Here is a 22794-nt window from a genome sequence, read left to right as displayed (position 1 = left end):
TGATTCCTAATTCCAAAAATTAAAGGGAAATTAAACTCAATAATTTGAGACAATTGACTTAAGGTTTCCTGAAATTCGGGGTGTTGCAATTTTTAACTTCCCTCATTGCCCTTCAATTTATTGAAATGTCTATTTTACCCTCAAGTCTTTTACATTTAAAACCTCTGCCAAGACATTCATTTATGAAAGAACACATCAATTCAAACGAAATATTTCCAACAAAAAAAAAAAAAGAAAAAAAACTCTACAAATAAGCACATATATATAATTTCCTCTCTTGAGATTCCAAGATTCAGTCATAGGGAAATTCTCTCTAATATCTCATCTGTGGCAAGACTAGAGATGTCTATGGGGCTGGGCGGGGCTGGGATGTCATTCTCCATCCTCGTTCCTGCTTCCCATTTCATTCTCCATCCTCGTGAAATACCCCATGGGGATCGGGCGGGGATTCCCGCGGGAAATTTTTTCCCGTTACTTTTTTTTTTTTTTTTTGTAAAAAGCTAATTAATTTAAATCACTGATGTGAGCAAATTTTAATTAAATAATTAACTTTATCACTAAATTGTTTATTATGGTTAGTTTTTATGAACAATTTGAATTTAAAGATAAATTACTCAAATTTTGGCCTAAAAAAGTTAATTAATTTTTTTAATAGAAATAAATAAATATAAATCAAATTATTCACATATATAATCTAAATTTAAATATATTCATTATGTTTCCCAATAAATAATCAAATTTGAAATTTAAATGTAATATTTTATATACTAATAAACATAATATTAGATAACCATACTAAATAAATATATAAAAGCTAATCGGGGCGGGGACGAGGAATGGGGCGGGGGCGGGGTCGAGGGTGGGGACGGGGAATGCATTCCCCTTCCCCATCCCCATTTAGCTCACGGGGAATTTTTTTTCCCCACTCCCTCCCCCATTCCTCGCCCCGTTCGGGACGGGGCCCTATGGGACCCCATCCCGTGGGAAAATTGGACATCTCTAGGTAAGACACTTCATTTATGAAAGGACATGTCAAGTCAAACGAAATTTTTCCAACAAAAAAAACTCTACAAATAGGTGCATATATATAACTTCCTCTATTGGGATTCCAAGATTCAGTTATAGAGAAATTCTCTCTAATATCTCATTTCACTCTCCAATAGAAATTCTAATTTCATGAGAGGAATAGAAGATCACTTTTGAAAATGGAAATTTTTTCACGAGGCCATTGGATCTTATGATGAATAGAGGAAGAAATTTTTCTTATTGGAGCATGGATCTTCGGCCTAAACGTTTTCAAACAGGTAGTTTTTTTTTTTAGCAATCCTTTTGGGTGTTTTATCAAAATATTTTATTTGTTTGCTTTTTTAAGTATGTGTATGTGTGTGTGTTTTTTTTTTTTTAAGGATTTGATTTAGGAGTTTAAGAGTTTATTTACATGGACAGATCAAGACAATATGTTCATTGATTTTAGTAATTCATGTAAATATTTTATTTATTTGTTTTCTGCAAATGTGTGTGTGATTTAAGAATATATGTATAAGGAGAGATCAGGGCAATATATGCATTGATTTTAGTAACTTCATTGAAACAAATGAAGATGCAAAATAACATAAAAGAATCAAAACATTAGCTATTAATTCCCTCATGGATTTGAAGATTATGTGATTTGTTTACTCAAATTTTTCTATTTTTTAATTTAATTGCAGTGTATATGAATATTTGATTTCATAGATTATATATGACCTTTTATAACACGACCTTCAATGTCGGTTGTCAACCGGCATTAAAGCCTTTTAATGTCGATTTTGAACCAATTTTAATGTCAATTTTAAACCGACATTAAAATCCAAAATTATTGTCCGTTTTTTACGATTATTGTCCATTTTTTTTAATGCCATTGTCCAATCCATTTTTAATGTCGATAAAAAAGGATAACATGACACATCATCATCAAACATTATAACTACTACAACGAAGCACGTATGACATATTATTCATGTATGGATTGTAAATCTATTACATTTAATCCACAAATTCTGCTATAAAATTAAAATTTAAAAGGTCATACAATAATTCAGGCCTTGAAAACACAAATTACAAGTAATACAAACATTATAAGTTTACTGTCTCTCTCCACTTGGTAAGTATGGATCCCTTCATAATTCTTCTTGAACAGACCCTCCAGCTTCAGTAGTGTCTGATTATAGGCATCTTTGTCTGACCACTATTATTCAAAGGATCACACACAAAAAAGGTTTAAGACAAAGGATTGAAAGTGAAAATGTGATCAGAATTAATATTCAACTAACCGTGTTTATTGAGAATGTGCATAAGTGGTATATTCAAGACAAAATTCTTGTAGTGAATATGTTGGATCTAGAGTTCCCCAAGAAAAAGCATAAAGAGGTTGTGATACCAAATCTTTACTCCTTTGTTGCACCTGCAAAACAAGAAAACTCAATAGTTGAATAAATAAGAGAATTTTCTTTTTCAATATCTTGAAGATGGTTACCTAGATATGAGCTACGAAGACGATGAAAAATTTTCGGCAGCATAACGATGCTACCACAACAAAACCAAAAATTTACCTTGAACATGTTCAAAGAAACACACTCCCAAAAATATTCCACACCACTTGTTCTCAACAGAACTATCAAAATTCCCAAAAAATGAATATTCAAGAACACATATATCAATAAGCAAATTTAGCTTACAATGTACTTCAAATCTCAAAAGTTGTCACAAAAACAACAATGATTTACAAAAACTCTCCTTGTAGGTTTCTTCAGACATTCAAACATAAACAACAATGATTTACAAAAACTCATATCTAATTACTCACTTGACTTCAAATCTCAAAAGTTGTCACATGGGCATTCGATCTTATACCTCCAGATTCATGGACTCGGTTCCTATCAATGAAAAAAAAAAGCCAAAAAATAAAAATTCAACAAAGTTCAAAATTCCATCAATCCAAACAAATATCACAATAAACCGTATCCTTAGAGTTAGACTCTTTCTATAAATATTTCAAGAAAAGCTAATAATGAATAAAAGGGACATTCAAGAATCAATTAACAAGCAAAACATCCAAAAACATGTCATATCACAAGCACACACTCTTAACAAAGGGACATTCAAGCAGAAAAGCAAATGGTCCTATCCAATGGAATGAATATAAACTATTTTGTTAAGAAGAGCAAAGCATTTGAAAAATAAATTAATAAAGAAAGAAAATTGTTGCTTATGATACAGATCATCGAAAGAAGGCAAAGTTGGATGACCACCATGAATTCATAAGCTTATAAACTCAAACAACTTAATGAAAATAAACAAACTTTATGAACCCAAGCAAGATTTTTACCTCCTTAGCAGTTTTAAAACATGTCCAATGCAATCTTCCTATCTTGAATAATGAAGAATTAACCTAACCCACAATGCATGAATAACCCACAAATTACCATAGTGCAACCGGCATTTAGACAAATAATGCATAAATATAAACTACCAAAGGATGCCTAAGAAGTTTCACTACCATAAACCACTCAATGGAAGTCATAAACAACTAAGCTATGACTACCATAACTGCAGGATAGTCGTAGCATTCCAACACTAAATCTAATCCAAAACTTTAGAAGCATTCAAAGAATTTTGCTAATATAAAAAAAAAAAATTTACCTTTTCAAGCAAACTACTCAAACAACCCACAATCCATAAGCTTTAAGAACTGTTCTCTAGTCAACTACGTCAATCCAACATTAACAAATTTCAAGAAGTTTAATCATTGGAACAAAACATAAAATTAATGAAATAACACTTGAATCACATCAATCAAGCTTAATCAACCAAGTAAGACCAAATTAGTTTATATATAATTGAAAGAAAATGATTTTGATTACACTTGAACCACACCAAAGAAGACTATCAACCAAGTACATATTTTTTAACTAATTTCATTCCAACATTAACAAATTTCAAGAAACTTAATCATTGAAACAAAACATAAAATTAATGAAATAACACCCGAAACTCACCAATCAAGCTTAGTCAACCAAGTAATCAAGTTAGCAGATCAAAATGGGCTAACATTACGTGCTAACTTCAACAATAACTTTGGTACGAGATGCCTCCTTTGGTGAGCCATTGCATCTGTAGCAAGTGCATCCCTATCATTTTCATGAATGATGAAAATCAAATCTTCAACCAACTAATCTTTACCACCTCTCATCGTATCCTATGAGAATTTGAGAAAATTTTTAAAACCCACATCTAGGCATTATAAGGTCTTAGGTATGTTTGTGATTTGAATAAAAGGCAGAAGTGTAATGCAATTTACTTTTATTACAGCACCAAGAGAAGCATAAAAAAATGTTTTACTCTCACCTGGACAAACAAATCTGTATGTGTCTTTTCTTTGTCTAAAACTGTTCCAACGTTTACTCCAACTTTTTCAAGCACCCCTACAAAGCTCTTACTACACAAATTAAAACCCAAAAAAAAAAAGAAATTATGTATGTCTGCAGAAATATTAGCATACCTGTACCTCTAGCAAGCTCAAATAACAAGTTGAATTCTCAAACTAACATTGAAATTTCTTCAGATTTTAAAACAAAAGATTTTGGGCTATTTTACAATTTGAGAGGCTAAGGAGAAGAACACTTCTGGCAAAAGAACTCGTTCATATAATAATGCAGTAAAATACACCTTGAATGCTATTTTGTTCATACTTAGCTCCATTTCTCACGCATAAAATATAGCAAGACTTGTGAAAAAGACAATTTACCTGGCATCTGATGGTATGGAATAATCTATAGTTCCATGAAATAAAATCAAGTGTGGAAGCAGGGCAACTGTTCTTTAATCTTTGGATCCTGTACAATAACCTCTGGTGAAAATCTTTACAGGGACTCTTCTCCTTCCATTATGTTGTATTTGACATTCAAGAAGTCACAAATTTACGTATTGAATGTTTTATAGGATAAAAAGAAAAAGAAGAACGTGTTTACCTTAAAAAGATCTGTGAAGACCTCAACCATGAAAGTAGTCCTTCAGATTTATCAAATTGTATGACGAACGGCGAACAACCATCTCCACGACTGGACCCACCTCCACCTCCACGACTGGACGAACGACGAGCTAACCGGAGAACACCCATGCGACGGAACAACCGGAGAATGCCCACGCGACGACGAAAACCAACTGGAGAACACCCATGCAACGACGAAAAACAACCGGAGAACGCCCACGCGACGACAAAAAAACAACTGGAGAACACCTATGACAATGACCCACCACAGGGAAGAAGCCACGACGATGGAGATCCAAGCAACACCGGTGACGATGACGATTGGAAGTGATTAGCACAGCCAAGCTAAGGAGAAGAGAAGGTTTGGTAAGAGAGGAGTGAAATTAGGAGAGAGGAGATTTGATATGAAATGAAGAATATAATTTTTAATAAAGCTTTAAAAAATGAGAGGCCTTTAATTTTGGTTTTAAACCGACATTGTAGCCCATCTTCAATGTCGGTTTAAAACTAACATTAAAGATCCTTTTTTTTTTAAACCGACATTATACATCCGATATCACCTTTTTCAATCGACACTAAAGCCTAAAATTCTTGTAGTGTATCCATCATATTTGTTTTATGCAAATTTGAATTTAAATATAACAATTAAATTCATTTGATTTCATAGAATATACAATCTCTATCAATTTGTTTTACACCATTTAATTCTTTCTTTTTTTTTATTCTTCTTCTTCTTCTTTTTTTTTTGGAAACAAGTGGCTTGTATTGAAATATTTTGTTTGTTTGTCTTTTTTGCAGGTGTGTGTTTGTGTGTATTATTATTGTTTTTTTTTTTTCTTTTGGGATGGATTTGATTTAGGAGTTTATTTAAATGGTTCACTGAAATTAATAACTTATTTACTTTTGTTTGCTTTGTTATTTTGCTTGAAAATAGAAAAGGAGCGTAGGGAAAGAAAGATATGGGAATAAAACAAATAAAGATCAAATAATCTTGAAAAAGATCAGAGCCAAATAACGTACCGTGGCTATTACTTCCCATCATTTCCCTCCACATGATTTCATATGTGATCTCGATTTGTTTTATTCAATTTTTTCTACTTTTAATTTAATTGATGTGTATATAAATTTTTTGATTTTTTATTTAGGGAAAGAAAGATATGTTTGTTTGTCTTTTATTGAATTTTTAATTTGTTTCATAGATGGTATGATATCCACCATATATATATTTGTTTTTAATCGATTTTCATTTTCTAAAATTTATTTTTAGGTAAATATAATAATTCACCTAAATAAAATTCATTTGATTTCATAGATTACATAATCTTTATCAATTTATTTACTTTATTTTTATTTTTTAAAATTTATTTTATTTTATTGCATTATATTTAAATATAAAAAACCAATCCCATAACAACTCATTTAATTTTATTTTTAATGGCAATTGTCGATTTATTTGTAATCAAATATATAAATTTAAAAAAAAAAAAAACATATCGAAAGATCCTTGAAAAGGGAAAAGAATCTTGAAGATCTTTTAGATTTAGTTTCTATCCAATATCTTCTCTAATATTATTTACCAATATATGCCTTACTAAAATTCAACACCTCATTTTTATTAATAACCATTAATTAGGCCAATTATCTACTAAAAATTGGTTGAAAAAAATTAATTGAATAATTTTGGAACTTTGTAGGATTGGAAGTTAACATCATTGGAGCAAGGTAGTGGACTATAAAAAAATGATTACTTGCGTAAATAACATAATATCCCAACATTTTTATTATTATAACCTGGTCTTTATTTTTTTAGTTATTCATTTTCCATTTTTTTAAAGTATTAAATGGTTGAAGTATATAGTTGAAATGGTAGTTTAAGATTAGTCATTGACTACGACCATGTAAAAATATTATTTTACTTTCTTCAACATGGTGAAAATTTCTCTTAAAAGAAAAAAATAAATATAAAGTGAAAAATTAAAAGCTAGATATATAATCTTTGACCAATCAAACTATGCTAAAGATGTCACCATTTTATCCTTTTTAATATGAGTTGTTTTAAAAATTATAGTTTAATTTAAGTATTAATCACTGTTCTAAAAACATAATATGATTATATATTGATTTAGATATGTGTAAAAGCAAACCGAAACATTAGAAAAAATAAAAACTGAATGCACATAATTCCAAATAAGAAAAAAAGCACAACATTTTAATTTTAATAATTTACACATTCTTTTTTTATAAGTCCGACTTACAAGCTGTTTGTTTATATGTTATGAAACTAGTATAATTAAAGTAGGATGGAATAAAATACACATTTGCTCTCTTACTATTTCGTATGAAAGTTTTAAACACCAATTTAGTTATTGACCTTAAAAAGGTGGTCTTAAAAGGTATTTGAACATTAATTAAAAATTAGAAAATGATACGTTTAAGTTTTTATCTAATAAAACTAGTATCTTTTTTGAAAACTCGTAAAAATAATTTTTTTCGATCAATCTCGAACGAAATCAATTACGAGATTTTACTTAAAAAATCATCTTTTTCCAATTTATCGATTGTTTGAGGCTTTCTCGGTACATCTCGTTATACTATACATCGAGATTATATGCATGTTGGTGCTAATCTCGAACCAAATAACATCGAGATTCTATATATTTTAGCTTTCTTGATGAAATCCCGGACATAACTAACACCGAAATTTATATTTTGAGTTTTCTCGATGAAATCTCGGGCAGAATTATCAAGATTCTATATATATCCCAAATCTTACCCGATTTTTCGAAAAATTTGATCTTTCCCAAAATTTAAAAATGTTGAATCGATTTGGACAATCTAATTTGATAATTGGAAAACACATTTGGAATTTTGGAAATTCATAAAATTTTGGAAACATAAATTATGCTAAATATTTGAAAATTTGTAATAATTTGATATAATATTTAGTAAACATAATCGAAATTGGAGAAAATTTGAAAATACTATAAGATTTGGAAAAATTACAAAAAAAATAGCAAATTTCGGTGTATAATCCGGCGAGATGTACCGAGAGGCCCAAAATAATCGATAAGTTGAAAAAAGGTTATTTTTTAACTAATTTTCGGTGGTCATCTCACCCGAGATGGACCGAGAAAAACTATTTTTATGAATTTTCAAAAAAAACATACTAATTTTGTAAGGTGAAAATCTAAAGGTGCTATTTTTCACAATTTATCTTAAAAATTGGTTGGTAGTTAACATACTTCCTCTATTTGTTAACATGATTATTTAAAGAGTTAGGGAAAAAAAAATTATTGGTCTTAAAGAATCATTTTTGGAAATTAAGTTCTTGTTTGATAATTACTTAGTTTTTTTATTTTTGGTTTTGAAAATTATTCCTTTAAACGCCTCTTAGTTTCTTAATTTATTATCTACTATTTACCAATATTTTCTAAAACTGAACCTAAATTTGAAAATTAAAAAAAATAAATAAATAAAAGTTTGTTTTTGTTTTTGTTTTCGTTTTCGCTGAGAGAGAATTTTAAAAACAAAAAATAAAATAATATGATTATCACGTTTAAACCGTCTATTTTTTAAGTTAAGAAGCAATTAGAAACTTATCCTCAACTGATAAAAGAGCATTGAACGTTGGATAAATTTGCAAAATTGGACTTAAAATTAGCCCATTTGAAATGTAAAATTGGGCCGACAAGAAAAGCCCAAAAATAATTAACAAAGGACGACTATTTCGTGTGTGTTTGGATGCCAAAACGAGACAATGAGATTGAGCAACAAGAACAACTGAACAAGAGTTGTCAAGGAAAGGAAGATCTTCAACGTCACATTTATTTTCAAATTTAAATAAAAAAGAATTGAAAATGAGCGTACGACCATACAGGTATGACCCATGGATCATTTCAAGAGAAATGGCTTTATTTGATTAATTACGGTGGCCAACTTATAAGTTCAATCATAAGAACTAAAGAGATCAATCCTTGTTATAAGATTGCCAACTCTTAGAGTTGGCCAGGGAAGTTACGAAGGCCATAGAGGCCGACTTCATAGATTTTATGAAGGCCGATTCACAAGGTCGACTATGAGAGAAAAATAATACTCAAGTATGGAGGTTGTAACCCTAATAGGATCGACAATGATGGACAAATTATAACCAAATGTTCATCTATAAAGCCAATTACATGTGTTTCGTAACAACTAGATTAAGTTAGTAACAGTCAAATTAATGAGCCAAATGATCATTACGAAACCATTTTTCTATATAATCAAAAAGGAATCATGATTAGAGGTATATCGAAAACATTAAGAATTCTCTATTCTCTACCTCTCTCTAAACGATTACTAATTTGAGTATCGAAATGTTAACGGACAAGCATCACGATATAAGATTTTCTCTATTGGGTAGGATAATTATTTAATTCCTTCTATATCAACCAACTCAAAAAAGGAAAATTTGGTTGGCCGACCAGGTCTGTTTCACAGAACGGCTTTACTGTCCCACACAACCCTTTTCTATCCCTTAACTATTAAAAATAATTTGATGATTGTTTTACCGAACCGGGTTTAGAATATTTTTGTCCCTACTCATTTGAACCCATCTCAATTTCTATAGTTTCTATTGTTTGTGTGTTGTCGTTTTGTACAATTTAAGGTTGCGTTTCGACTATAAACTCCAAACATAACATAATCTTTCTCTCTTTCTTCCCTTCCTTACAGACATACAGACACTTTGGTTGTTTTTAATGTCTTCTTTCCAATGGATTCTCTCATGGTCCTACCTCTACATTCCTTACTCACTCTTCTTTCACTTCCATTTTAGCTTCTTTTTTTTTTTTTTCCATACTATTTCGCTTTATAAATTTGGTCCCTATCGTTACATTTTCACTTCAGAGTTTTAAATTTAATTTTCATTTGATATCAAGATTTTAAAATATTACGTTTTTGTCCTTGGGTTTAATTGAATTTTGTTTTCGATTAGTCTCTAAATTTCAATACTTTGTATTTTTAACTTCGAGATTTTATTAACCCTCATTTTTTATCTTTGGTGTTAACTTTAAGTTAATTCATTTAAAACAATTATAATGTAAATTTTAGTAAGTGATAGAAATTTAGGGACTAAATTGAAACAAAACATAATAATCAAAGATAGAAATGTAACATTTTGAAACTCAAAGATCAAATGAAAATTAAGGTCACGTTTACCCCAGTGAAAAGGTAATAAATCAACGATAATGTGAAAAATGGGCTCCATTTGATTACCTTTAGTGCTATTTACTTGTGTTCTACATTCATACTATACATGGGACCCATTTCCAAATCTGTAATAAAAAAATGCAAACTAATTGATGAACGAAGCGTACTCAATCCAAATTGCATTTGAAAATTACGTCGTATTGTTACCGTTATTGTTATTGTTCTAGAGAGCAAATTATGAATTTTGACACCTTTTCTGTTACCGTTTACCATTATCGTTATTGTTTGACCCTCAAAGGTACGGTAACAGTAAATATGACAAAGTTCATAATTTTAAGTAAATATGATCAAAAGTAATTCAATTACATTTGCGATTCAGGCTCATTACAATTATTCCATCATCAATGAAATTACATTACGATTATACTAATTTTCATTATAGGTTGGTAAACGTGGTCTAAACTCAAAATTCAAAGATAAAAATGTTTCATTTTAAAATTTACACTAAAAATAGAAATTAGACTTAAAACCAATAGACAAAAAGATTTTTATACAAAAAAAAAAATTATGTAGAGACTAAGCAGACACAAAGTTCAGGATTCAGCTATTGGGTTTTTTTTTCCATTTAAAATGGACCTTTTTTACATTTTAATTCACACATTTCATCATTAAATTATATTTTTTATGATTTTAAAAGATTTATACTACTACGAGTTTCTTTGTTCACACGAGAACCTAATTTTTATAAATATTTTTTTAATACTCAGTAGACATCTAATTTCAAAAACATACTAATATGACAAACGATAAATGAATATAGTATGCAAATTTTTACGATTTAATCGTATTAAGAGAGATAAGTGTGTTTGAATTCTTACATGAGAATTAAATGTTATTAAAGAAGGTCACATCGTGGTAACTTTGGTATTATTCTAATTAACAATAAGAAGAAATTATTGTGTTGTGGTAGAAGGCATTTATGAGATTTGGAGATAGCAATAAAGTTTGAAAATTAAAAAGTTTGGTTTATAATAAATTATTTGGCACTGATACGAATTAACTACTTTCCATAATTATAACCATAAAATAAATGTTGTCTACAAATTTGTCCCCATTGTTCATGCTCATAATACGGGTTTTTCCTCCTCATATTGATATTTGTAAGTTCAATAATATATAGTAGTAGATAGTGAAGATTTAAACTTCGGACTTAGTCGATGTTGCATATTTTATATAAGTTAAATTATATTTACTTTGACATGTGATTTCAAATGTCAATACACGATGTGTGATTAGGGACATCAATATATTCATCTTTTTATTTGACTGTGGTAACTCTTACTTTTCATATTTCAATATTCTATTAATCTTTTAGTCATATGAATTAAACATAAATATAATTTATCGAGCCGAACAATGGCTCAATGAATTAAACACTTATTATAGTCAAGTTGGAGAGTGGGATGACCTATAATTTGGGTCCAAAATAAAATATGTTCTACCTTTTAAAACTAAAGCTCTTCTTTTTTATACCTTTTGCTTATATCATATCATGGTGAATTACGTTAATAGTCCATTTTGCACGTGGATTAGAATCTTGCTAATCTCGCTCTCTCCAAATCTCTCACCCATTTCCGTGAAAAACCCACAGATTCAATGCCTTAAGCTCACGTCTTTCACTCTCGCTCTAATACCACTTTTTTTTGCAAAAAAAACCACGTATCTTAGTGGAAAAAAATCGATCAACGTAACAAATCCACAATATGGTTCAAACTCACACATCCAACGTTCTGACGACTTCTCATAGCCTTTTTCACGAGCCGACAACCTCTTCGGTGAACACATAGTCGGCGACCAACATGCAATAACAATTAGAAAAAAAAAAAAGGTTAAAAATCACTCGTAATCCCTAAACTTTCCATGTAAGTAACAATTTAGTCTCTAAACTTTAGTTTGTAACAATTTAATCCTCATACTTTCAATTTTATAACAATTTAGTTCCTAAACTTTGGTTTATAACGCTTTAGTCTCTATACTTCCAATTTTGTAATAATAATTTAGTCTCTGAACTTTACTATGTAACAATCTAGTTCTTGAACTCTAAAATTTGCAACGATTTAGTCTCTATTGTAGAAATTAAAATTAAGGTTTAATGAGATTTTATGAATAAATAAACTGTTAAACTAATTAGAGTCTTAATATTTTTACAAAATACAAAGTTTAATTTATATCATAAAGTATTAAAAATTGACATCTAATTTTGATAAATTTTTTACATTAGGGACTAAATTATTATAGTAAAAAATGCAAGCACTGAATTGTTACATATAAAGTTGAGAAACTAAATTGTTACAAAATTGAAAGTATAAGGACTAAATCATTACAAATTAAAGTTCGGACTAAATTATTATTTTCATGAAAGTTCAATGACTAAAAGTACTTTTTTAACCTTAAAAAAAAAAGTGAAGAAAGAATAAAATCGTGAAAAAGAAGAGAGTAAAAAAGACAGGATCTTTCGATAATGTTGATTGATGATAATATTAGAAAAAATATATATATTCTTAAGTTTTAAGAAGTCGAAAATGGAGGAGTTTTAATTTCCTCAACTCTTTATGTTCCTAAACTTTAAGTTTTTTAAAAAAATACTTTTGCCATCATTTCAAAGGTTTATAATTTACTTCCTTCTTACCTTGTCACTATGAACTAAAACTATCAACTAAAAAACATACATAAATAAGAAATTTTCACAAATATAAAAAATGTCAAATTATTTATAAAAATAGCAAAGAAAATATAGATAAATATTGATAGACTTCTATTAGTTTCTATCATGATAAATACTTATAGACTTCTATCAGTCTCTATCGATTTATAACAAAAAATATTAAAATTTTATTATTTTGTGATAGTTTTTCTTATTTTTCTATTTTTGAAAATTATCTTCCATAAATCTTAACAAAGTTCTGATTGAAAATTTAAAGAGATGAGAAGCAACTGATATTTTACAATGAGAATTTAAAATCCAATTTTTTTAAAAGGGAAGGATGAAGTAGATTCGGAGGAACAATTTCAGCCACCAAAATTTAAAATTTTGAAAAAAAAAAAAAAAAAAGATATTTCCTATTTTCTTGGTGCCCATCGTTTTCAGAAAAGTTGAAGAGTTTCAAATTCAGCTGTATTAATTAAAATGAATTGGGAAATTGACAATAACTATTTATTTTATGGTGATTATCACTATGAAAATACATAATAGCTTATTTTCTTAAAATTTAAGCACTAAATACTCATAGTTTTATTTATTTTGACAATGATACACATAGTTTTATTGTGTTTAGCAATTATAGAAAACAAATAAATATAATTCTTCACTAGTTTTTTTAAAATAATTATTGACTAATTATTAGTGTATGGTTTTTTTAATATTATTGCACATAGTATGGATAAGTTTATTCAAATTTTTTATTTCAACAATGTGGAAATTAAAATCGCAATAACATTTTTGTCAATGTTATATATTATTCTTAATCAATTGCCAACACTACCATAACTCAACTGCCATAAGTTTGTGGTATCATTCTCGAAGTCAAATGTTCGATAACTCACTCCACATATCGTGAAATGAAAATCATAATCAGTTGAACTATACTTAAAACTCGAATGACTTTTCTCATTTTTCATAATGAACACTATAACTTTGATTTAAATTTCATATTAGATTATTGAGATGAATTTAAACATAAAGTAAATATAGATATACCAATTTTAGTGAGTATTTATATCAAACAGCGTTTGGTATGATACCATGAGACCCCATCATAAAAGGTTCTCATAAGTATATTGCAAAAATAACTATATTATAAATAATCAACATATATTTGGTATACTTTAATATTTTAACCAGTTAGGTTGTGCTCAAGTTGGAGAATACACCAACTACATAAATAGTTGTTTGTTATAATTATGCACACCAACCACCATATTATTAAAATTGTAACTACAAACTTTATGTGGCTAATATCTATACTTTCTTTATACAATTTTGTATATACTTGATATTAATTGAGTTATGTTTAGTTTTTTTTCTCATTCTTCTATTTTTTTTTTTTTTTTTAATAAAGATTCTACTTAACTTTCTAGTTACACTTTTTATGTGATTTCAACTTTTAATTTATCCCATAATTGATAAAATTAGGTATTTTTAAGGATAGAAAGTATATTGATTGAGGCATAAATTTTGGTGATTTTTTTTTAAATGATTTCAAAATGAAAAGAGGGAGACAAGCATGAGAAGAAGCTACTCAAAACAAGTCACATGAGAATGTTTGACTTTTGATTTGAAGGGTGGACATGCCACATGTGATGTGTCAATTCTCACATCCATACATAGAGATGATGACACATGCATACGTGTCATTTTATGTAACAATTTTTACTTTTAAAACAAATAGTTTCCCTATATAACCCTATTTCATTACTAGGTTGGATCATTTACAAACTATTTGGGAGAAACAAAACAAGCACAACCCAATTTTGTTCTAAATAAATTATCAAACAAAATTTCCTAAAAAAAAAAGGTTGTAGCTAGTGAAGACCTAAATGTACTAGAATAATTGTTTCAAGTGATGTGACTAATATGTCAACGGTAATAATTGTTAGTTTTTAAATTAAAAAACTCGATCAACATAGGTAATGGCCCTATCATATTTGTAATATAGCTTGATTGAACATCTTATCCTGGCTATTTTTTTATTACCTAAACATCAAAATAAGCTGTCACTTCAAAAATATAATACCAGCTAAGTAGTAGCTCATTGCCCAATTTAAATTTAGATATATGACAATTCAATCCATGTTAAAATATATCGTCACTATAAGAAATTTGCGCTTTTTCGACAGTTAAAATTGTCAGAAAAATCACAAAAAGCTCAAAAAAGGCTTTTTGGACGCATTTTTTTAATCGTCAATAGGATTATCGGGATAGCCTCGTCAGAAAATCCTTATCCCAATGCAAAAAAGTGACTTCGTCGGAAATAAAAGATTTCGTTACAGTAAAAGTGGAGAGGCTTTCACCCGACACACCCATATATTAGTGTTGGGAGAAGTCTGTTCCAACCCCAAAATCCGATTTCTAGGTCCTCCCAATGCCACCATATGAGCATCGAGAGAAATGTCTTCTCTCGATGCCAAAAATTTGATTTTTGGGTCGAGAGAAGTGATTTCTTCCGATGCCAATCTATAGCCGTCGAGAAAAATCGAAATTGTATGGATGATATTTATCTCAACACTAGAATCCTTAAATTTTCATCGGGAGAGGCTACATTTTCCAATGCTACCAAATTTAGGCGTTGGGAGAGTTTACCTTTCCCAACAATATACGAGCATGACCAGAGGCAGATTTAGTATGGGCCCAAGCCCCCCTCCCCCTCAATTTTATGCTCTTTATATATATATATAATTGGCAAAATATCAAAACCATTAACTAGCCTAGTGATAAATTTATCTTTTAGCCCCCTCTAGACCCAAGTTTAAGCTCCATTCATTACATGTATTTTTACTAAATTATATAAAACGTCCCGTCAACAAAACATGGGAAAAAGTCCCAAAAATAATTTATGCTAATGTTGTTTTTCCCGACCCCCTTAAATTTCGGATCGAGAGAGGTTCTTTTCCAAATTAATTTTTATTATTTACTAAATGTTAAACCTGTTTAAATCTTACAAATGTAGTCAAATAAACTAAAATATTCAACATTTAATTACTTTTCTTCTATAATTGACATCAAAATAGCATTACATATTATCTCAACATTACATAATTAAGACATTAACATCAAAATAACATTGTAGATTATCTTCAATTTACATAATATCTACAAAATATTAACACCAAAATAACATTATAGATCTAGAAAATACAAATCTACTTCCTAACTTTTTTGTTCCAGAAATACATATTGAAGCTTGTCCTTGTTCCATTATCATTTCCCAGAAAACTCCTCATGGAGTCTAATAACCTATAATGACAAACCAAATAAATAACAAGAAAATCAAAACAACTTTCTTAAAAGAAAAAAACAATTATCATCTGCTACAAACTAGAAAATAAAATGCTTATTATTTGATTAGTGAACTCTGGAGAGCATCCTCTAAAGAGAGAAACAGCCTGAATTTGAGGCAAGTACAATGATTTGAAAATCTGTATAAAGTGAAATATTGTCATATTAGCAACCCAAAGAAATAACAGAAAAATATTGTTGAATAAATATATTCTAGAATACTGACCATCATTAAAATAGAAAGCCTTCATACGCATCAATACTGAACTCCATGTCGAACCAAACAAATGAAACAAAATCCAAATATACTCACCCACAGGATCCAAAGACACTTTTCCCTTTGCTTGAAAAGCTTGAGCAGTAGCCTTCAAATCTCTTTTTACCAAATAATCGTGAATATCCACATTTAACTTGTTACATGGTGGTGCATAGAGTACAAGAATAGGAACAATACTCCAAGTTAGGAAGTAGTTGAAAATCCATTTCCAGTAAGAAGATAGAAGAAAGAGAAAGAAAGCAAACATTGCACAAAACTTTCACAACAGATAAAGAAAATGAAGAACTAGAATAAACTCAAATAAGGGTTCGAGTAGAGTAACACAAATGTCACACCCCCTCCCGATCTTACCTTCCAAGCCCGAAAGGTGGCGTGAAGATGGCAGATACCACCCTTTTGTGATACCTATTGTTCATCTCTTACCTACTTTACTTAGTAAACTTACAATCGAGGAAATATAATAATGGCTCATTGGCTTAACTTATTTATTACAACCAACATAAAGTTTACATAATCCTCAAACTCAACTTAACAACTCTAGACTTTTAACTACAGAAACTCATGATAACAAACTTAAGTCTAGAAGTGCAGCTGTAGTGTGGCAGACCTTGACCTTAGCAACATCCTGGAACTACTCTCTTTCGCTACCTGAGAAGAAAAACATAAAAGAAAAGAATGAGTTTCAAGAAGCTCAGCGAGTGGTAAACAACTTACAGGGTCGCTTTCAACCCTGAGAGACAATTAGCTCAATATATCACATAACGAGGTTACTACTATAACCTCAAACTTGAACGAGTTTGTTCCCTGTTTTACCTACACGGTAGACAATTAACAGATTACTCTTATTACTTATGTTCACATAGATTTTCCCTCTTATGGGCTCAGAAACTAGACCCGTCGGTCCTTTGACCATCCCATATGAGATTTTTTTCATAGGCTCAGGAACTAGGTCCAACAACCCCTTAACCATCCCGTGCGTTTCTGCCACAAGCTTAAGAACTAGGTCTTCTGACCCCCTGACCATCCCGTGTCGTGTACTCACATCATTGTAATGAGCTATACATACACATGGCCTGTCTTCTCAGCTCAACTTATACTCAGTTGACATTTAGACCTCTTCATGGACGCATGGTTGGTCCACTCCAACGCATGGCCTACCCTCGAAACCCTAATTCTCTCCAACTCTCCCCTTTTTAGTCTTCATTGAGAGACCTTTGAGTTGTGTGGTAAGATGAGGTTCCTTTAAGGTATTTATAGGCAACTCAACCCATTCTTGTCACCAACTCTGAGCCTTCAACGCATGACATCTCTCTTGCACGAAAATCCTATTGGGATTGATGTCCTAAATCTAGTGTATCCCATAGTTTGTAGTTATGTTAACACAAATTATTTATCTAATAAAATCATAGGTATTTTATTTGATGATTAGATTGCATTAATTCAATCTAGTAAACTAAGATTCAAGGTTATTTCATGAAACTTAAACATGTATGTGGAGATATACAGGTGGATCATATTTAAGTAATAACCTAAATGATCTGTAATAGATGGATAAGATTGGGTACCTTATCCTAGTGACACTACGAATACGGCCCACTTTGTAGATGTTATAATTATTGTAAAGTGCTACTAATGATCTGATCTTGATCGTTCATGTGGAGGCATGCAAGCAGAGGTATTATATACAAAGAGTTTGTATAAGATCGAACCACGAAATGAATAGACGTTATATATAACACCGTTACTAGAAGAGATTTACATTTCACTAGGATGACCATAGGAAACTTGACCTTAATCCTAAATGAGTTGTGAACACTTGTTTATGAAGACAGTCCTTTGATCTGTATAGGTGAGAGTGGCATTGATAGATGACTCAATAAGCCTACTATTTTGAGGATTTGTCTTATTAGGGAGCTGGAAACATAACTACACAAGATGGAATTCACTCATTCTCATTCCTTGCGAAAGTAGATAAATTGCTCTCTTAATAGTTGGTTTCGAGTCTCGAACAATAAGATCTCAACCTCTCACTGACCCGAGAGGTGTTAGTTTATAGTTGGACTATAAACTATTTGTTCATTAGAGGAATCAATGGTACTTAAGGAGTTAGGTGTAACTACATGGGTAAAACAATATTTTTGACTCAGTTGTAGTTATGAGCATTTGTGAAGGGTCACTGCTCTGTTGATTGGTTATGTTCATGGACACATAAACAAATCTACAATGCAAAGAGTGCAACTATCATTCTTTAGTGGAATGCTTGGTAGTTAATGAATATTTATTAATTGGACTAAAGGAGTTTAATCAATTAATCTCATATCATTAGAGTTTCTAATCTGTAGGTCCATAAGGTTCCCTCAATAGCTCACTAAAGGAAACACAAAAGGAAGAATTTGAATTGTTCAAATCAATTGATGGAATAGCATATTAATGAAATTGTTATGATATGGTTAATCATAGATTTGATCTATAATTAAGACAGAAATATTTGAATAGGATTCAAATAATGATTTTTTTTTTTATGAATCAGATTTATAACGAATTAGTCAACTTTGAGAGGTGAGGGCTAATAAACATATGATGTTTATTTAATTAATTAACTATATACATTAAACTGGATTTAATATATATAGTTATTTATTAGGTTTGCTAATTAATCAAATAAATGCTCTTTGATTAATTGAGCCCTAAGAGCAAATATGGAAATACTTGGAGAAGGAGTAAACCCTTCTCCATATAAATTATTTCTTTTGCCCAAATTAAAAAGGATCAAGATTTTCATTTTGCGAAAACCTAGCCCCCAAAGTTCTCCGAAAAATTTTCTCAACATTTTCTCCTTCCCACCATTCCTCCGCCAAGGGTTAGAAACCACTCTTCTACCCTTGGAATCCAAGAGAATATCGACATCTCTCTTACGGTGGTATTCATTGTGTTGGTGTTGATGCCCTAAATCTTGTAGAGTCCTGTAATTTGTAATTTTATTGTATAAACATTTTATTTATTTAATAAAATATTAGATATTTTATTTGACATTTACTAGCATTAATCCCATAAACCAATAAACTAAGATCCAAGGTTATCATCTATAGCTTAAACATGTATGTAGAGACATACAAATGGATCATATTTAAATGATAACTTAAATGGTCTGTAGTACATGGATAAGGTTGGATACCTTATCCTAGTGACACTACGAATATGGCTTGTTTCGTAGATGTTACAATTATCGTAAAGTACTACAAATGATCTGATCCTGATCATTCATATGGAGACATGTGAGTGGAGGTATTCTATACAAAGGAGTTTGTATAAGACTGGGCCACGAAATGACTAGTCTCATTATATAGGATGACCATAGGTGACATGACCTGAATCCTGAGTGAGTTATGAACTCCTGTCTATGAAGGCGTTCCTTTGATTTGTATGGGTGAGAATGGCCAAATCGTCGATTCAATAGGCCTACCATTTTGGGAATTTGTCTGATTGGGGACCGGAGAACACAACTACACAAGACGGAATTCACTCCTTCTCCGAGGTCAAGATAAATAGATAAATTGCTCCCTTAAGAACTGATTCTGGGGGCTTGAACAATGTGGCACCACACCTTCTCCTAGTCCGAGGGGGGTTTAGTCATACTTGGACTATGATTTATTGTTCGTTTGAGGGATCGGTGGTACTTAAGAAGTTAGATGTAACTACATGGGCAAAACAGTAATTTTGGCCTAGCTGTACTTACGAGTAATTTATGAAGGATCATCACGCTATTGACTAGTTATATCCAATGGACACATAAATATATTTGTAGTGCGAAGAGTACAGTTTTCGGTCTTTAGTGGAGTGCCCGACAATTAATGGATGTTGAATGAATTAATTAAAGGAGTTTAATTAATTATTCAAGTACCATTTGAGCTTCAATCTACATGTTCATGAGGTCCCTTCTATAGCTCAACAGAGTTTAAATGAGAACTAATTTTGGATTAATTTAAATTGTTCAAGTTAATTGAGGGATTTAGTTATATGTGATATAATTAATTTAATTTAATTATATATGATATAATTACTATAATATATATGATACATTATAATATAAAGTTTATTTGAAAAGAAATAAATATTTGAATATGATTCAAATATTAGTTATATGAATTGGATTCATATAATTAAATTTAATATAAATGAGATTTATATTAAATACCATTGATGAGAGATTTAAAACTATAGGTTATATTGTATATAATACAATATTAAACCATAGGTTATATGTTATATATGATATATTTATATATATATGTATATAAAGTTAGTTTTTATATAGGGTTGTTTTTAAATATAGAAAAATGAATCAAAATATTTACAAAATATAGCAAAATTTTAGAACTATCGATGATAGATGCTGATAGACACTGATAGACTTCTATCAGTGTCTATCAGTGACATTGATAGAAGTCTATCATTGTTTATCAACGTCTAACATTGATAGTTCTAAAATTTTGCTATATCTTGAAAATATTTTCAACAGTTTCATTATTTAAAATAATTTTTCTTATATATATATATATATATATATTAAAATTATTTATTTATTTATTTTAATTTTTTGAAATTAAGGGAAGCAAATAAATTCCCTCTCATACTCTCTCAACTCATGACGTGTGAGTGAGGGGTGGTTGTGAATTGGGATTTTTTGGCTTCTTCTTCTTCGTTTGACAGAGAAGATAGTGAAGAAAAGTTCTGAGAAAAATTCCCAATCTCTCTTCTCCTCTCTCAATTCTCAAAAACGTTTCCCTCACCAAAATTCCAAGAGCCTACAACTCCTTGGATTCTCATTCCAGTGAATATAGAGGACTCCAATTGGTGATGCCCTATTAGTTCGATTTTGTTCATGATTTTGGTTCGAGGGATTTTGAAGAAAAGTTCTTCAAAGGTAAGGGTTTTTCAATCCCTTTTTTCTCTGTTTTTATTTTAAAAGGCATGTTGTATTTTTTGTATTGCATGATCTAGTTTAAAAGGCATTGTATTTATTGTATTGCATGATCCAGTTTTCATTTTAAAAGGCAAGCTGTATTTTTTGTATTGCATGATCTAGTTTATGTAACAATTTATTTCTGTGGAAACCAAAAATTGGGACGATCCCCTTCCGCTACGAACCTTTGTCGATTCCTTCACATTGTTTGTTGAAGATACATAGTAGAGAAAAAGCTTGAGATTTTCTTGAAGACAAATGGATCTACAAAGGTAAGAAAATATTCTTCTTCCCTTTCCTTCTCTCTTCTAAGCATGTTGATCTGGATATTTATCCATTGTCCATTTTTGTTGTTGCTGTATTTTGTTTCTTTTAAACCAAAAACGAAAATGCAAGGTGATGGGTTGGGAAAAGAGAGGAAAATAAATATGCAACTTATGTTATGCGTTGATCTCCATGCGTCGATAGTCATGCATTAGACTAGAAAATATACAATAGGCGTTTAAGCATGTATGCGATGACCATACGTTCCCGCCAAAAGTTCTTGCTTTCTCGCCAAGTATAACGAGAACGCACATTTCTAGAGATGATCTGAGGTCGAACACAGGGACTTGTAACTCAATGTTTGCAAAATAATGCATTTGAGGCAAAGAACAAAAGTAAAAAGACAGAAATTAATGGAATTATGCGCTACTCCTACTCCTAACTAAACAGATTGATCAATGGAAGTTTAACTATGAGAATTGGAAGAGATGCAACAATTGTTAACGTATAATAATGTTCATTATGTTAGGTCACCTGAATAATCCCAGCTCATCACACTAACGCATCGCACACCTCTCAGTGGCTAGCCATATGCCTATATCTCTATAATGCATGGTTGCGTCGAGCATAAGATCGTGCCTAACTCTAGAAATAATGCATACTTTGCTTTAGTGTATTCCACTACTCACCCTCTCAGGCGGTTAGTTATAGCTAATCAGCTCATAGACAAGCATTGCAATGACTCATAGACGAGCGTTGCTACTGTCTCACACCAAGCGAAGAAGATTAACTCACTATACTAACTCACTATACTCCCGCAACACACACCTCTCGGTGGGTTGCTACATGCGTCCTATCTCTAGGCTGCATGATTGAGTATACAACTACCTTTGATAACTAAGCGATGAGTGTAAACAATGACAAAGGAGAAGAAGATGGAGCTGAAAGAACTAATAGATGCATTGATTACAAAATGTATTAATGTCTTAAGCCAAAATGTAATACAATACAGAGATAAG

The 22794-nt window shown here is 30.5% G+C and overlaps 1 long non-coding RNA gene across 8 annotated transcripts; it reads right to left on the bottom strand.

The window, feature by feature from the left end:
• Window positions 1-2058: 2058 nt before the first annotated feature.
• Window positions 2059-5438, bottom strand: LOC120081269. 8 transcript variants are annotated; one of them, XR_005482755.1, is made up of 8 exons: window positions 5010-5438; window positions 4787-4874; window positions 4387-4477; window positions 4038-4237; window positions 3682-3745; window positions 2846-2915; window positions 2313-2443; window positions 2059-2227 (listed from the first exon to the last, which is right to left on the bottom strand). It is a non-coding gene; the product is annotated as an uncharacterized LOC120081269 (long non-coding RNA). The 8 variants fall into 8 exon arrangements; XR_005482750.1 differs by having other exon boundaries at window positions 3368-4237; XR_005482753.1 differs by having other exon boundaries at window positions 3682-4237.
• Between the last annotated feature and the right edge of the window lie 17356 nt (window positions 5439-22794).

Source organism: Benincasa hispida, chromosome 7 (assembly GCF_009727055.1).
Source record: "Benincasa hispida cultivar B227 chromosome 7, ASM972705v1, whole genome shotgun sequence".
In the NCBI taxonomy this organism is placed as follows: Eukaryota; Viridiplantae; Streptophyta; class Magnoliopsida; order Cucurbitales; family Cucurbitaceae; genus Benincasa; species Benincasa hispida.
Note: the sequence above shows the minus strand (reverse complement) of the source record. Positions and strands in the feature narration are given on the sequence as shown.